The sequence below is a fragment of the Anser anser genome, assembly GCF_964211835.1.
Source record: "Anser anser genome assembly, chromosome: 7".
In the NCBI taxonomy this organism is placed as follows: domain Eukaryota; kingdom Metazoa; phylum Chordata; class Aves; order Anseriformes; family Anatidae; genus Anser; species Anser anser.
The window spans coordinates 7,092,669-7,110,351 of NC_139727.1; the positions used below are offsets into that span (position 1 = coordinate 7,092,669).

The following is a 17,683-nucleotide window of genomic DNA, read 5'->3' on the forward strand; positions in this document are numbered from 1 at the left end:
GAGAAGAGGCCAGCCACCAGATCCCCAGCACTTCCTCTCAGGTAGTTGAAGAGAGCAGTGAGGCCTGCCCTGAGCCTCCTCTTTTCCAGCCTAAACAACCCCTGTTCCCTCAGCCGCTCCTCACAGGACTTGTGTTCCAGGCCCTTCAGCAGCTTTGTAGCCCCTCTCTGGCCACGTTCCAGGGCCTCGATGTCTTTCTTGAAGCGAGGGCCCAAAACTGAGCACAGTACTTGAGGCCACGGTGTGGCTTCACCAGACCTGAGTACAGGTGAACAATCACTTCCCTGGTCCTGTTGGCTACACTATTCCTGATACAAGCCAGGATGCCGTTGGCCTTCTTGGCCACCTGGGCACCTTGTCAGCTCATGTTCAGGTAAACATCAGTCAGCACCCCCAGATCCTTTTACTGTGCACAGCTTTTGAACCAGTCTCCACCAAATGGCTGTCATTCCAAAATCCTTATGCTGCTAGTAGCCCATAGATGATGTCCTTAAGGGAGATCATCTTATTATGAGTATAAAGGGAGTAAGCAATTGCAGAGACTTTGGGTAAGGGGAAGAAGAACCACCCTCCCTTGTTGCTATGCTTCACATCCCAAAAATACAAGATTTGGCAGTGGTTATTCACAGTTTCCCTGCAGAAGCTCCACTGTGACTGTACAAGGGATGACAATTCACATGATATGAACTGGTCCCTGCTGCCAACAGCTGATTTTAGCAGTGCTGCTCACTTGTTACCTACGTGTGCTGCGTTTGTGCTTTGTGATGTCTTGAAAAACATCTAAAAATAAAGGGAAGCTGGAATACTCAAGTGAGATAATACTGCCTCCTGGCAATGGAGAATCAACAAATGGAATGTTCCTTGTGTCTGTATAATTTTGTAATGGTGTCATCAGTATGAAAACTGCAGATATATCTAGTCCAGGCTTGGAGTCTCTCCCCGCGTAACAGAAGGAAATGCCATGTGTGTGGCTTTCCCTGTGTACATAATTTCCGTTATTTCTTTTACTTAGGGAAGAGACGAACTTCTGAAGCAGAAGCCGAGTGCATAGATCATTGTGGTTAAATGGGGGGTCCTGCTTTTTCAGTGAAGGGACAGCTTTAAGTAATTACTAAGGTGCTCTCAAGAAATCGTAATGGTTAAAATGAGTCAAGCGTGGTAACGGGAGCATTGTAGCACTTGTGCTTTTAGAAAAGTGAAATGTCCATTAGAGCTAAGGCTTGCAGAATAGTTGAATTTAGTGTTAAATTTAGTGGGATCTGTGGGGTGTTTTTTCAGTTGTGCTTGACACTGAGAACCTTGCGTATCATTTTAGGTTGGGGTGAAAGTTACTGTTTGAGTTTATTACCAGGTTCTGTTTTAAAAATAATGAGGAAGTTTAAAGGAAGTACTGCAGATTTTTATTTTTTGAAGGTAGTTCTAGTGCCTGAATAGCTTTCAGAAGTTAAACTTTGTACCTACAGGACATTAGCTTTGTAGTGCAAATGCCCCTTCTGAAAGTAGGTGTGAAAAATTAAATCACTTGATAAGTCCGTGGTGGTGTTAGTACACCGGGACTTCTGAAAAGCTGCAGTCCTCAGACAAACTTGTATCAAGTGAGCCTGAGTAGTCTTTGCTGCCTGCCTTGCCATCAGAGCAGTGCCCACAGTGTTTCCAACATGATTATGCTTGAAAGCATTGTAAGTGGAAGCATTTTATGTGTTCTGTTATTAAAATGATGCATGCATGCAAACAGGCACAGCAAAATATCCATAATAAATCTAAAAAGAGTGATCTGTGAAATGTGGACTGTCCCAGGGTCACAGAGCCAGAAATCATTGCTATTCAGTAGAAGTGGTAGAAGAGAGCAGCATGCAATGAAGTGGGCACCCAGCTTGGGGGGCAGAGTCTGTCCCAGGTTGGAACTGCAATAGTGTTCTTGCACAGCTCTTTGAATTGCTGTACTAGAAATCACAATTAAAATAGGTCATTTTATGTGTGTCTATAACAGCAATCAAAGTGCAGTGGTGGTTTAAGTGTTTTAAAATGGCTAAGCCAAGTCATTTTCTCACATGGCTGGTTTTGATATGTAAATAATAAAAAACACGGTATGTGCATTTATGCTTTTAGAAATATATGATTTGTTACTAGGAGTAACTTTTAAGAATTATTACATGTTGGCTTATTTTATTCACACAGAAAATGATGATGAAACTACCCTCAGAATCCAAAAACTAGAATGGGTCAGCCTTCACGTGTGTCAGTTAATGCATCTGCCATGCTCTGGCCAGAGATGTAAGTACAAATGATTTTAACATTTCCTTGTATGTGATTATTGGAATTTTGGTCAGAACTAACAGATGGGAAAAAAATATGTCATATTCACTAAGACAGTTGCTTCTACTGATGTGGTGGATACATTCATTGTCTTAAATGCGTATATATGTACATATATTTATGTATTTCGTTAAGTTTGAATTACTTCCCAACTGGTACGTGAGAGGACCTTATATCACTTTTAATTTTCAGTCTAAAGTTTCTTAATCAAAATTTTAGAATAACTTCAGTTTGTGGTTAGAAATAAATGAAAATGATTTTCAGTGACAGTAACTGAAGTTACATTACACATAAATATTCTTGGTAGCAGAAGAAAAAATCTTCCTTTTGCAGTGACTGAATTGCACAAGCAAGAAGTATGGTGAGTTATTACACAGCTCTACTGTAGAAACACATGGATACAGAGGAAAAAACTTGCTAATATCTTCAGTTGCTTTTAAATCCTAAGTAACATGTACTTGCCTGAACTACAATACAGGCTAGTTTTTGCTGAATACGTCAGTGAATTACTGGTGCAAAAAAGTACAGTACGCAGTAGCTACTTAATCAGATTTCCCTAAAGACAGCTCTACCAGGCTTTTTGAAACTAGCATGTCTGACTACACAGAAGGAAAACATACTTCAGTGTCTCTTCTGCAATTTCATTCAGACCTTAAATTAATGTGCAGAGTATAACCAGTTTTCAACCAAAAAACTGAGAGGATTAGTGAGTGAGGCATGAGAAACAGTCAATCTGAATGAAGTAATTCTCAGAGTATACATGAATAATTGCAGTGATGCTGCATCTATAGAAAAGTCTGGATTTTCAGTTGGCGTTTGCTCAGATCATCTGAGGCAGAAGGCTGGGAACAGCACTGCACTGTCACAATGTAATGCTTCAAGTTTTGGGGTGGTTCTGCTGAAGATTTTAGGGATTTTTCTGCTGCTTGTGTGGTCCTATAATTGGAAGTGTAAAATTGTATCTGCTGTAAATATTCAGCCACCGAATAAAGACAAAGAATGAGACTACATTTTTGTTCTCCTTTCCATCCATTTGTCTGCAGGAATTGATTCACGGTTTTAATTAGTCTGCCTTGTTTCACAAAAATCTCTTCCAAGAAGCAAAAGTTACAAGCATTTAAGACTTTTTTTGCTAGGTGCTTTCTTTGGTTTCTAAATTTGTACTCGCAGTATTATTTTTTTTAGAAATGCTAATTATTAGCTCATTCAGAACTTCTGTATGTAAAATTAGTGAAAGCCTGCTTATAAACTACTGATGCATGTGTGTGCTTTGTTAGGGAAGTACAAATTCTTTCAAAACCTGTGTCATTTTTGTTAAGAGTATCAGGAAAAGGCCTAGGTCTACATACAGCTGATGAGAAAATGCAATCAATAGTGTGTTACTGAGCCCCTTATCTGTTGCTGGGAGAACGGCTTTTGATTTGAAAGGAACTGGGTAGTTATTTGTGTTAATCAAAGGATCTGCTCAGAAGCAGCAAATAATCCCATTTATTAAAAAGGAGCATAGTCTCCATTCAAATCTCTGGCTGTCCTCGGAGCATAAATACCTATGCTACTAAATAACTTATCTCCTTGCTTTACTCCGAAGTCCTTAAACCTTTTTCATCCATGCTGTGTTCATGGGTGCCTTATTCCTTGGCCTGCTCTCAGAACAAGGCAGCTACTACCTGTTATATGAACTCTGGATGGCTTGCAGGATAGTTGGCTCCAGAGACCTATCACTCTAAGCAGTATTGATATAGTAGTGCTCGATCTGTCAGTCTTTCAGTCCTTCACCACTGTCCCATGATGTATAGATCTTCAGAGATCCCTGGGGTGTGCAACATGCAATCTCACAACCATGCCATAAAGGAAGGGTTCTGGCAGGCCATGCTACAGCTCTCACTACTTAGGGTACGTGGAATTGGAGGAGGGGATGCCACAGGCGTTCCAAAGGACATTTGTCTGCTCCTGCTGCTGCGAAGTGAAGGCACAGCCAGCAAGCCCCGTAAGGGAGTGATGTGAGTGGCTATGACAACACGCACACCATTTAGGGCTGTCTGGACCTACCCACTGCTTCCCAGGACATCTGCTTTAGCACTGTAGCTCTAGCACTTGATTTCCATGTTGTAGTTGAAAAGAAAACCATGGAGACTCTTTCTATGCATACTCTGATTCTGATCACCATTAAATGTAATGTAAAAGTATATCCTTCATTTCAAGGTATTGGCTGAAGGAAGACAGCAATTCATCTGACAAAATGTTTTCACATAAGTGTATCAATTCATTGCTAAATGCTGGTCTCTTCTTCCTAAACATAGGATTTATAAGTCGTTGAAAGCTGTAAAAAGGAATCCTGTCCCAGTACATCAAAATGAAAATCATTGCTTTTGTTTGGAAACATCAGTTGATCTGATTTTTTTTTTTTTAAAGCTAAATTAAGTATTTTGATTAAAAGGTGAAACTATTTGGATATTTTTCCCAGTCCATTTTTTTTAGTCTGTACACTTGTCTTTTTTTTTTCTTTTTTTTTTTTTTTACACTTAAACATAAGAAAATCAAGAAAACATTGGAAATTTCAGACTCTAAATGCAGGGTAAACAGTTGCCTGCTCAGCTGCAGTATCAGAAAACCTGTTGCTGTATTATTGTCTGTTTTAAACAGTTCAGCAAAAATTATCATACTGACAAGTCCTAACCTGAGTGCTTAAATGCTGAAATGCCTGTGGTAGTAGATTTATAATAAACACAGTAATTAGATAAATTCTGAAATACTGACTTATATTAATTTAGTTCATGGACACCCAAATCCAGCAAAACATTTACATGTAATCCCATTAAAGTCAATATAATAGAAATTATGTATGTCCTTAAGTGCTTTTTTGGATTAGGGCCTAAATACTTGTTCTTTTCCAAGAAAATGTTGTTCAGCTCCTGGCTCTTAGACTCCCTAATAAAAACTAATGTTGCAACCTGAATATCTGAGTAATGAGGCGGTCACTACACCCAGCTATTTGTGAAGCTCAGTCTTGCCACTCTGCACTTGCCTAAGCGCATCTGACTTGAGTCAAGAAATACATGATGGTAAAGAGCTGAGAGGCTGAGGAGAAATGAGCTCCATGAGACGATGCTTATGGGAGAACAGGCTATGTAACTTCACAGACACGAGGAGCGAGCATGGATGAGCTAGGGGAACACAAGTTTTAAGTAAATACAGATTATTGTAGATTAACCATTGTAAAGCAATTCCTTTTTCTGATGTCTTGCCACAGTTAAGACAGCAAGCCTTTCTCTTAAATGCTTTACATTTCCTGAAGGAAAGGTCTTTGAATTCACTGAGGAGAGTAACTCCTCTAGAAACTATACCCTGGAGATGTAAAATATAAGAAAAAAAATAGCCTCTTAACAGCAATGCTGTGGGAGTGGGGCTATCAGAGAGAAGGATAAGAGTCCTACTCTGGAAAGGGACTCCTGAATAAGAAAGCTGAGAAGGGGTAGGTGGTAGTTGAGCACGGGATACTGTCATTGTTGTGTGGATTACAGAGATTAGATGCCTGACAAACCTGAGATTCATTTTTTGTTCTTAGAATTACTGTTCTTGTGATGTTTTGGTATTTTTCCTCTTAAACCTTTCCTTTTTTAGGAATGTACTTAGGGCTTAGGAATTTAATGTGGATATGAAAAGAAAGTGCTTGGGAACTCTGGAAAATGATTTCAAGAGCTCTGTATTCCAAAACCTTCTGGTTGCTACATACAAGGGCTTCTACCTAGAATCCTTTTCACTGTAGATCACAGCACCTTGCAGGAAGATTGAAATATAAGGAAGACAGAAAGAATATATCTGACCATCAAATATTCTACATGTAATAATTAAATACAGCTACTTGGATGCCTGCAAATCTGTGTATATAATGTTCATTTTCTACTTCTGTCTTATTCAGACTTTTCACTTGAGTTAAAAAACAAAAACGCCTTCCACCTATGCAGTATTCTATTAGGCAGATCCACTTTCTTTTATCTGCCTTATATGCAAGCACCTTCATCATGAAGCTCTTTACTACTTTGCTCTCAGATCTTCTCATGAGACGTTACCCTGCGCCAGGAGCAGGGAGTTTGTAATTTGTAGTGTTTTCTGTTTGAGTAGCAAACCTGAAAAATCCCAGAAGTAGAAGTGGGAAGGTCACAATTTTCTGCTAAAAATAAGGATGAAACATAATGCAAAGCTCTTGTCATGGGGGAAATGCAGACATGATTCAATCCAGGTTTAAGAGCGTTCTGCAGCAGCACTGGAATCAAAAAATAATGGTTGTACTTAGCTTGGACTGTAGGCACAGTGCTGTCAGGATGTTGTTCCTGTATTCATGATTCAGACAGCAAAACCTATTCTGAAGAGCTGGCACTGCTGGATCTATGGCAGCTGTTGCAATGCATAATTAACGCCGCCCTGGGATACAGTTTCAAATACCGTGTCAGTGCATGCACGAAGCCAGCAAAACGGGCAGTACTTCCAATAGTCAAATATTTATGATTAAGTAACATTTTAATGGCATACACATTACACGTTTTCACAAAATTCGGTGTGGAGAGGATGGATTCCCAAATAAGTTGTAACTGAGAGATTCCAGAGGAAATTAATGCCATTTTTTGTCCTCTATAATGATCAAGAGAAAGATGAATTAATGTTTGCTTAAGCAGTTTGGGCTATGTACAGCATAATCAACAAAATTAGTAGAGAAAGAAACCTCTAGTTGGCTATTTCACATCTAAGTAGGTCAAAATAAGAGAAGGAAGCAAAAATGTGATCAACATTTGGGTAGTATGGTAAGTGTTTTGAAGCAAGCTTGTAGGTGAAAAAGGTTTCTCAGGGAAACAGGTATGTAATACTTATGTTGAACTGCTTGCCTGGCAGGTTAAGGAAAACAAAAATGGCTCTGTTTAATATGGCTTCCTTTTGTATGTGCTGGTAGCCTTCACTGAATAATAGGAAGAGCGTCTTGTCTTTTAGGTATGAATTTGGCTCCCAACAACTGAAGATGTTACTAGAGTGTATGCTTAGTCTTCTGTTATCCAAACCTCTATGTGTTTGATCAGCTGAAACTGAGCTGCCGTAATAAGAAATTGTCTAGGGGAAAGTTTGAAGTTTTGTAAAAAAAAGAGAAAAAATTATCTAAAAATAAACCACAGCTGTGGGGAAGATCCACATTTAAAAATCTACTCTGACTGTAGACTTCATTCCTGCAGTGCGTGTTTTTTTTAGAAGACTATCCCTTGTTGCATATGAATTATGTAAATTTGAATTGTATTCCCAGTGCCCACAGTAGAAAACCTGCTTCATGTGTGAAATTTAACAGATGAGAAGTACAAATTGATTTTGAAATTTAGATTGTACTCCACCAGTTTTAACACTTGGGTTAAATTAATGAAGCTTTATACATTCCAAGTAGCTCAAAACGTTTAGTGTATAGACAGATATACAGAGTGTATAGACAGATATATATAGTATATAGACAGATATCTATGTATAACATCATTTCAGGATCTGAAATGTTTCTTGAAATGTTTTATGAATTTAATTGAAATATGAAAAAATCATTATCAGGCTGAAAAAAGAGACTGTGTGTAAAATATGCGTGATATGGGTTTTCTAAATTCCTTTGAGATGTAAGGCTTTATTTTATTCATTCTTTACTACATAGTTGACCATAGACTAGGGATAGTGGATGAAGCTTAAGTTAAATGACTTTTCTATCCAGAAAAGATGCTTAATTCAATAGTACTAATATAAGACATGTTTTTCATCCAGTCATCTATGTGCTACCCTACCTTTAAACAAGCTTTTGTGAAAATTGGAGTTTGTAGCCATCAAATGAAATCCACTAAGTAAACTAGTATATGTGTTGCAGTAAACTCGTTCTTCTTGTTGGTAACAATTTGTAGTAGATTTTTGTAGGTTTTTTTTTTTTTTTGCTTCTTCAAAAGACATGCAGTAGAGTCCTTCAAGAATCTCTTGCATAGGTATTGGTAACTCGTGGAATGAATAATCAGGTCTGTCAGGAAATGGTTTAGCTGCTACACTTCATTTCAACAAGCTCTGAGAGATCTGCAGCAGTGTAATAGGAAGGCCAGCTTTTCTAGTAGATATCTTTTTAGCTAGCATGGTTCTCAAAAGCCTGGAGAAGTATGAGGACCATAGAGGCTCTGATAAGCATGACCCCAAGTCAGGAAACGGTAGCTAATGGGCTGGCACTGGAATATGCTATCCTCAATCTGGCTAGTGATTGCTGGTATCTCGCTACCTCTGTTTTGTGAAACAAATAAATTATCCTTCAAATTGAATACCTCCAATTTTGCAACGTAAAAAGACGTGTATTATGTATCTGGTGTAACTACTTCAAGTATACATATCTAATTTGTCGGAGTAGATTGTTATTTACAAATTAAAACAAAAATTTATCTGAAATGGAAAAATGAGAAGAGAGGTAGACTGCATTTAAAGTGAAACAACTGCCCCCCAGTCCCATAACAACAAAAAAGAGGGGATACCTAGACCAAAGAAATTGTTTGTGTTTTACAAGGCAGTTTTGGATAGTTCTTGACTCCTTTCTAAACTCTTATTGATAAGAGCACAATTTCTTGGCTTACAGACTGCAGGCTGTTGAGCAGTATCTGCCCCCCTTTTTATGAGTAGAATTTCATCTTGATTATATTCGAGCTGGGTGTTACACAGCTAACTTAGAGTGAACAGAGGAAATTGCTCTTCTGCAGAGAGTAATATCTAGTTAATACATGGAGTTTTATTAATAGTATATAAATGAATAATTATATGTATTTTTAGAGTCAGGAACAAACATTACCTAGTCTAAGGTTACTTTAAAATAAGTAAAGAACACCCTACCACAGGGGAAAATGTAGGTGCACCTTGTTATGTTATAGGCTTGGGTGATGCTTAAATGAGCCAGAACAAAGAATCTATTTGGAAAGAAGTTACATTAGGACTTGGTCCAGTTACTTGGTATGTGTCCCCTTTTGTTGCCAGCTGCAGAAGGCTATCCCATAATGGGTGGCCCTATCAAAGACCATTTAGGTATAACAGAAGGAGTCTCCTAGTAAAAATGGAAGTAAATTTTTCATCTACCTACAACAATGAGCGCAAATGTTTCCAAGGCGCGTGCGTGTGTGTGACAACTAAAACCAAGAGCAGTTTCGTTTGTTTGTTTATTTTATTTATTTATTTATTTATTTATTTTGTATAAAAGGCTTGGAACAGCCCTGCAGTGCAGTTCTGACCTTTTCATCTACAGAACTAAGTGGTAGGGGAAATTGGGTTTCCTGTCAGCTCTTACAATCTGCTATTTCTCTCCTTTTTCTTGTGGTCAATACTTGGCTTTTCTCTAAAGCCTTGCTGGGGATATTGTTATTTCAGTTAGACCATAAAGACCCTCACCTGCCACTGCCAACATGTTTCCTAGCAGAAATAGATTAGCTCAAATGACAGGATCCAGGCAAAAGTTCAACTTTAATGCTTGATGCCTTATAGAAAGCTAGCAGCATGCAATACATGGCTTAGCTGCACTTCACTGTCAATATGTGCTTTATTCAAGGTTGGCACTTCTATATTTTTCTTTTTTTTTGAGATGATTTTAAATGCAGAGATAGAATAGAACTTTTTTTTTTTTTGTAAAGGAAAAATGTGTCTGGTTTGTTGTAAGATGAGATGACAGGAAAGAACAGAAGAAAAGTAGAGGATGATGACACAGAAAGTATTAGAAGTGAAAAAGATTAATTAAGTGAATCAGTCTGATTTGTGAAATTGATTAAATTAGGCAAATTTCTAAGCCAAAAGGGAATATTATTTATTGGAAGTGATTTATAGGAGCTCAGACAATGAGTAAGCTCATCTGTACTGACTTTTTTTTAAATGGTAAAATTCTTGTTGAAATTTTTAAAATGGAAGTAGCTGAAAATCATTAAGAACGGGACTGTGCCACGTAAAATACATCAGAGGCCTAGCGGACTTCGCTTGGGGTGGAAACAAAAGCTTAGCTTCAAAATTGTGATTAGAACTGTTTTGTTAGAAAGTACAAAGATGAATAAATACACAAATGAAGATCAACCCTCAAAGTGTAGATGATTCTGTGGCTGTTGTGATCTGCAGCTCTCTCTCCCTGCAGTTGTGACACTGTAATTAAGGAGAATTAATTACCATGGAGGTCTTGTTAAGATTAATGCTGGTATGAAAAGGGGCTAAAATGGATAGCCTTCTATATCCTGTGCTAATCCATGGACAACCTTGTGGAAAATAAATGATAGGAGGAAAGACTTAGGGGAAGCTGACTTAGCAGAGCGTCAGGGTATCAAAAGGCTTCACATGAAGAAGAGGTAGAGAAGTCTGGCACGATCTGGAAAAAGTGAAATCGGTGGGACCAAGGACTGCTCGCTTTTTTTTCCTGTTCTTTTGTTTGATGTTTTGTAAGGAGCTTAGTATTTTGCTATTTCTGAAAAAGATGTTCTAGGGAATCCTTCTCAAGGAAAGTGGACTTATGAAAGGTACTGTGCAGATAAGTTATGGAGAAATTCTTTTGTATAGAATATACTCATCCCGTAGATCATGACAGAGAGGAAAGAACAGCAAGGTAAGAGATGGTGTAAAAGCTGTTATTGCAGTTTTGCTTACGATAACACACTATGTTTAGTGCAAATTAAAGGCAAAGGATATAAAGATCTATAAAGATATCCTATCCTATATCTATAAAGATATCCTATCTTTATAGAGGACAGTGCATTTTTACAAAAGGTATGTTGTGGCAGAGCTGAAGCCTTGACTGCATGGACAGATTATTGAGAAATGCTGCTAAAATATTCAGCGAATGGACAAATAAGCCATGAGAAGCAGAAGAAATAGCTTTAAGTGGGAGCTCATCGGGGGCTGCCCAAGCTGGTTGGTCTGCTGAGGGGAATGCCTGTGCAACTTTTTTCTGAGTATTGGTCAGTATGACTTTGACTTCTTGCTTTGCTGAACTTTGTGGGTTTTTCTTTTTCCTTAAAAATAGACCTAGATGAAAAGAATAAAGGGTTAAATAAAAGGACAGAACTGCAGATAAGAAAAGAACATCTACTTATGAATAAAATATTTCCAATCAATCCATAACACGTTTGAAGGCTTCAACTGACCTAACTCTTTTACAGTACCAGCTGATTTAATTTGACTGAAAAACCAGAAAACCCTCTGTTCACCCAACTGTATAATTGACTTAAGGAGTGTGAATAGCCTGTTTCTCCTTTCATTTGATTTTTCTTCTTTATTTCTGGAAAGAATGTTGCAGATAGGTGGAAGCAAAGGTCTGTTACTTTGCAATGTTTGTTTTTTTTTTTTACAAATGGAGGCTCTGTTTGTGAAAAGGTCACTGTATGACTTAAATTTGACAAGGTCCCCTTTAATAAAACCTCTAGAATGCAGTTAGGCTTTTGCTATTATTTTTGACAAAGTTCAGGTGGCAAATCATAAGTTCAGTGAGGACAAGTAAATCTAAACTGCCCCATGCCAGCACAAGTTCTCCTGGTACTACAGGTAAGCATACTGAAAAACAAAACAAAACAAACAAACAAACAAAAAACAGGAGCCCATGCAGAATGGTATAGAATTACTTAGGTTGAAAAAGATCTTCAAGATCATCAAGTCCAACCATCAACCTGACCCCTACTGAGTCCTATTGTTGAACCATGCCCCTTGGTGCAACAGCATAGACTCTTGGTCCATCAGTCAGGCACAGATCATTAGCATTAGATGCACAAAAGGAAAAATAATAATAATAAATAAAAAATATGTAAAACATTAATGTGGGGAAAGTGCCTGGGCAGATTCAGAGCAATGGAAATTGTAGAGTCCCTAATGCTGAAGAGGTGCAGCTTTTTGTAGGGAGAAGGACCAGAAGAGTCACACCATTTTTAAATGCTGCTTTCTTTTGTCTGGTGTAGGACTTCCTTGCAGTTTCATCGCATTTTGCCTCCCTGCTGCTTTCTTGGCGGACTACAGTCATTAGTCACTGACAGTATCCTGCAAGCCAGTAGGACCGGCAAGAGGCCAGGTCAAGGATAGGTGCAACAGACTGCTCCACTGAGAGGGGACAGGATAAAGCAGCTGAAAAGACCTGAGCACTTAGGGTGCAAAGAAGTTGCAAAGGAAAGCGATGCAGCAGCTAAGCACTCTGAGTTTCATGTGACAGTAAGGTCAGTAAGCTTCCATTGTCCTGCACAAATTCCTCCAGGCCTTACTGAATGGCTTCATGGCATTTTCTAGAGTAAACTCTCCTTGTGAAGAAAATTTCTTAGGGTAAAGACCTCAGAAACAGCCTATGGTCACAGCACGTTTGGTATAACAAAAGATATGCAAAAGACAGGAACTCAGTGGCTGCCTCAGTCTTTACTGCTAAGAGCAATATTCAGGAACCTGAGGTCCATGAAACCTGTGGTAAAGTCCAGAGCAAGGAAGACTCTTTCTTGATTGCAGGAGGATTAGGTTAGGGATCTTCAAAATCAATGGGACATGCACAGCTCCAAGGGACTTGACACACCCACATGCTGAAGAAGGTGGTCAATGTCACTGCAAAGCCACTCAATTATCTTTGAAAGGTTGTGGCAGTTGGGGAGGTTCCTGAGAACTGAATGGAAGGAAGTATTGCTGCCTTGAGCAGGGAGTGGTTGGACTAGACAACATTCAAAGGTTCCCTCCAATTTCAACCAGCCTGTTCTGTGAAATTGAGCTTTTCCAGTAAGTGAATGAAACTGCTTGTACTACATTGCTACCTGAATTCTGTACTCTGTTTGAGGGATGCATAGAACTAAGCAGTTACTAGAAGGATAAGGCTCTTGCTGACAAGAACATACAAGCTCTTTGGTTGAAAACCTGTCTACAGGGCTCCTTTTTAGATTACGTAGAGATGTGATACTCTGTGGCTGATCCTGTACTTCATAAAAATCAGTGATTAAATTTCCACTGGGGATAGGATGTAACTGGTGAGCTCAGGGAGGGCTACGGTGTCATAAATATAGATGTTGTCTTCTCAGGAGTGCCTCGGGGAGCAGGGCATTTAGAGTAAAAAATCTGCTTCTTGCTTGCCCTCTGTTGTTGCTCCCCCTGAAAGCTGCTGGGCTTTGTTGATCCTTGGGGGGCAGCTGCTAAAATTGCAGTGGAAACCCTACAGATAACAGACGTTATCATGGCAAAGAAAGAAGGTTGATTCAAATTCCTACATTCACTTTTTTTCTAGTGAGTTACTTGAAAGAATAAAGTTACCTTGTGCTCTCTGCCAGATATTCTGTTCGCATTGCCTTGCCTTCACCTTCACGTTGGCAAAGTATAAGTTTCTTTCAAAACTTCACTTGTTCTGGTGCAAATACGTAAGAAATGTCTTTTCTATAGCCCTACTGTTGTTGAAGAGATTTCTGACTTCCCTGTGTCTAGCTCAGTTAAATTGTAAGTTAAAGATGCGTGGTTTCCTATGCTTGTATGTGAGATCCTACACGACTAGTTCTGAGCTCTATATGCTGTTATAAGAGAATGACGGAATAACATGAAGACTTCAATAATACTTCATAGCTGATGAATAGCAGATGACACTTGCGGGGTACGTGATTGAATGAAATGCTATGGAATAGCATCAAACCAGCTCACTGGTGAGATTAGTGACTGCAGAACTAGACTTTGCTAAATAAACTGCTGTATGTTTCTTCATCTTGTCTTGAACTTAGGCACTAAATAGCTTGCATGTTCTCTAGCCAGAAATACACTGAAGGCAGAAGAAGGCTTTTTCATGGGATTAAAAATAAATAAATAAAAAATCAGACTACACTTTTCTCAGTGATGATGAATGGATTTTGTAGATGTTCACCTGTAAGGGAGATGACTACAAACATGTCCATTGCTAGGTGTTTCTGTGTGGATAGAATCATTTGTTCTAATTCAATTTGATTTTTCTCCCTTCTTTACATGAATTTAGTTGTGAAATGATGATGGGAATATTTTGATATTTCGGTGACATAAAGTTAATACTAGAAGATTTTTTTCCAAGACAACACTCTGTTAGCTGACTTCTGTGTGTTGTCTGATACCCCTGTTACTATAAAAAGGAAAATAATCTATTCTTGAAGAGCTGTCAGAGGATTTTTTTGCTAACTTATTCCAGACAGTAGTTCTCATAGCAAAGACATCACATTCATACTCAGATCTTATTTACTATTCCTAATGAGAACGAATGTCTGTATTCCTGTTATGGTCAGTTTGCTTATCCTTAATTTGTTTATGAAGAAGCAGGACTGAATGTTCTGCAGCATCTGTGAAATATTAACAATTACTTCCCCATTACATCATTACTAAATAGCATACCAGTTTTCTTGTGGATAGATCTGTGTATCACCAATTAAAGGAAAAGTTTTTAGAAATTTCATTTTTAACAAAATCACCCTTTATATGCAGACAGCTTTAATATTCTTTATTATAACTGCTTTATCTTTACTAAGTCTCTGCAACTGCATACTGTGACTTTTGTTACGTAGCTGTCTCGTAGCCATCTCCTTTGGGTGTACAAACGGATGTCTGGGTAAGCCAGAAATGAACAGTATGACTGTATAGAGGCACTGAGCAGTTGGTGAGATTTCAGAGCAGTCCACCAGCTAAATTTTCTGTTTGACAGAAAGGGGTCAGATTGTTACCATGCAATCTCACACTGGCCACAGCAGTGCTACCCTAGGAGTACAGGAAATCAATGGTGACTGACAGATTCTAGTTGTGGGTACAATTTGCTGCTTGTCTCATTCATTGCTCTGTGATGAAAGAAACCTGCATTGGTTCTTTTGCTCGGATAAAATTGCTTCTCTCTACGTGTCAGTTCTGGTGCTTGATTTAGCTTGCAAGGGACCCAACAAACTGCTATTTCCCTCCTGTAACTGCCTGTGCCCTCCGCACTTTCAGAGGGAGGAGAGTGATAATTCAGTGGTGGTTTCTTTTCCCGCTGGTAGTTTCAGGGATGCAGGCAGTCTCTGTGCAGAAATTAGGGGGGCACTTGAGCTGATTGCAGGTCGTGTAGCCAGACTCAGGAATACAAATGATAACAGATGTATCCCAATGTGTTCAAGAAACAAAAATGCTCTGGGAAGTGCACTAATGCCAGGTGGTTACCTTGCGATGTAAAGTGTGTGTCAGCGCTGCTAACCTAATAGCTGCATTTAGGCAGATGAGTTACAGAAATGATGTAAAATACACATGGAACTTCGTTTTTCTCTTTCAAAGCCTGTAAAACTTTCAGAGACGAACCTTCAGAAAATTAGGTGCTGTATAAAGCTGACCAAATTAGTTGAGGACTTCTCTGTCATTGTGGGCAGTGATATAAACAAGTCCTTTTTGTTATTTAGTTGATGGTTAAATAAGAAAGTTTCAGCTTACAGAATCAAGAGACCAACTTTTTTTTTTTTTTTTTATGGCTGTGAAACTGAAGCACCCAAGTTGGTTGGAAAGTAAAAAAGTTCTAAGTATTAGACTCTGCAGTATGATACTGGAAACATGAAGGGTATGGACTAATATATTGTTGTGTGTCTGGAACAGTGAAGCTTGGGCAGTGAATGCACTAAGATTTCACTGTTAATATTAAATTTGCTTTTTTTTTTTTTAGACGGTTTCTGTGAGAGAACAGTCAAGGACTAGTAGTAAGAGAGGGATTCTGTATGGATTTTATTCTTTTCAAATAGAAAATAAAGAGAATATAGAGATTTTACTTTCTATAGCTGGGGCCATTAGCTGGAAATAGAGGAAGAGAGAGACTTGTATGTTAAGTCATTCACATGACAACACAGCTGGCTTGGGGTGAGGGGGCTGTAAGGAAAATGAAGCAAACAGTGCTAGAGGTTGCCAGATGAAGTATATCCACTTGACATTGAATAGCGTTAATTCAGTAGTGCAACAAAATGGTCAGACTTCATCACAAACACTGGGTATAAGTTTGTTCACCCATGTTCAAGAATGATCGACTTTAACTGGAACAGGTACACAGAACTGCTATGAAGTTAATGAAAAGCCTGTCTTCTGAGAAGAGACTGAAAAGAGATTGCTCATTTAACTTAGGAAAATGAAGCTGAGTGGGATCTGAGTGCTGTCTATGAATACATCACAGAGTACAGAGGTAGGTGAAATGCAGTGGAAAGAGATGAGCTACTTAATCTCTGAAGGACAGGCACAAGAACAAATGGGTACAAACTGGTTATGAATAAATTTTAGGTTGGAAATTAGAAGAAGGTTCCTTGCCATTAGAAGAGTCAGACTTTGGCATAGCCTTAATTAGAGTAGCAGGGGCAAAAAATTACCAAGCAGATGATATTAGATAGTGTGTCACTGATAGCAGGGGATTGGAATCAGTGAATAAGAAGGTCCATTTTGGGTTCACTTCCTACATGCCCTGTATTCTTTCCTGGGAAGATAAATATAAGCTGATCTCCATTTGAAAATCATGGCATTATTCATTCTACAGTACTTTCATACATAGTTACTGCAAAAGGTATTTAGATATAACCAATCATGTATATCACTATTACGCTGTTGACATCTCAGTACTGCTAAGCTCAATACATAGAAGAGAATTTGACGTAGAAGAAGAAAACTTTTGCTTTGGACTAAACAGATTGTTCATTGAGAAATTGTAAAGATAAAGCCTGTATATTTTAATTCAGCCAAAACACCAATAAGATAATTTAGTAATGAGTGTATCCAAGCTGTAGGGAACCAAAGGGGTGGAGTGGGGGGAAAGAAAAGATGATTTAGATTATTTAGTAATCTCTCAGGGGTTACAGTAAAATTAAAAGGCACAATGATACCTTGCCATTCTGTTTTCTCCAGCCTTTTCTAATGTTCCTTTCATAGGAGATAGAGCAAAATGTAAATGATTTGAGGTGTACCATAGAGAGCAGACTGGTTTTAGGGATGGGAGTAGTACTTAAAAATTATCTCATTACCTTGTTTCTTTTTATATCTAAATCAATGCTATGCTATCCCAAATGGATAATTCAGTTATGCTTTGGTTTATGAGACCTAACAAGAAAGCTGAATCAAAAAAAAAAAAAAGTTGGGTGAATTTATAAGATGCCATCAAAACTAGTTCATGCTTCTATTTTAACATTGATTCAGTTTACCTGATATAAAAAATGTGTCACTTGGTCTAGTAATAGAGGCAGGATAAGTGTTCAGGGTAGGCGGGTTTGTAAAGTATAAATAAATGTTTATATTGTTCTTCAGGGCTTACTGTAAGGTCAGCCTGGTTCAAGCTCAAACTTAGATCTCCTCTGCAGCTAGGCTACAGAGGTGCTCGGCCTGTCTTCAGACCCTTCTAATATTAGCACAAAGCCAC

The 17,683-nt window shown here is 38.4% G+C and overlaps 1 long non-coding RNA gene across 1 annotated transcript in view; it reads left to right on the forward strand.

Annotated features, from left to right (window-relative positions):
• LOC310902288 overlaps positions 1 to 17,683 on the forward strand; it is a 455,554-nt gene that overhangs the window by 13,506 nt on the left and 424,365 nt on the right. Inside the window, exon 4 of the long non-coding RNA XR_014586613.1 lies at positions 2,179 to 2,274. This is a non-coding gene — a long non-coding RNA (uncharacterized lncRNA). The remainder of the gene's footprint in view (positions 1 to 2,178; positions 2,275 to 17,683) is intronic.